This window comes from Anguilla anguilla, chromosome 17 (genome assembly GCF_013347855.1).
Source record: "Anguilla anguilla isolate fAngAng1 chromosome 17, fAngAng1.pri, whole genome shotgun sequence".
NCBI lineage: Eukaryota > Metazoa > Chordata > Actinopteri > Anguilliformes > Anguillidae > Anguilla > Anguilla anguilla.
Genome location: NC_049217.1, coordinates 24,749,434 through 24,750,149, shown reverse-complemented (window position 1 = coordinate 24,750,149; position 716 = coordinate 24,749,434).

The window sequence follows — 716 nt, the reverse complement described above, 5'->3', positions numbered from 1 at the left end:
TGCTGATGTGTGTATGTGTGTATGTAGCCTAGGCCCTTGTGTGAAAGAGAGAGATATAGATGCATGTTTTAAAATGGCAGTAGTCCTAATTAGATTGCTTTAATGAAACAAAAGACGTGCGGATAGCGACGCTTTCAAACAGCACATATTTAATTTGTCAGTGTCAATAGGACAAGTCTGTATGCACCAGTACAACTATCCACGAAAAGGAATAGAAGAACAACAAAAAATATTATTTTCTTTAGACATGGCTCAAAACCAGCACTACTATGCCTCCCCAGCAACTCTGTCGCATTGTTGTAATGTTATGGAAATGTGAGGACGATGCTGTGTGCGTTGTGAAGGCGGCTGTTTAAAGAAGATTGTCTTGTAAGCCCTGCTGATCCTGCAGAGGGCGACAGAGAGCCAGCTACTGAAACTGAAAGACACCAGCTGGATTTATAGCGCCATGCAAATGAGGGAGTTATTTCAGCTCCTTTCACATCTCAGAGGGACAGCCCTGTGTCTGCTTACAGACCTGCAGGTGTGAGGAGGGCTCTATCAGACTGCACATGTTACTGAGAGGAAGCAATATCACTACAGCCTATGGTAATGCTTTCAGTTACAGGAAAGTAAAGGAAATTGAGATTGCTATAAATAGCATTCTCTGGGTGTTTATCTTATTTTGCAGAAAGTTCTCACATCTGCAAAAATAAAATCATTTGAATGCTGTGTGG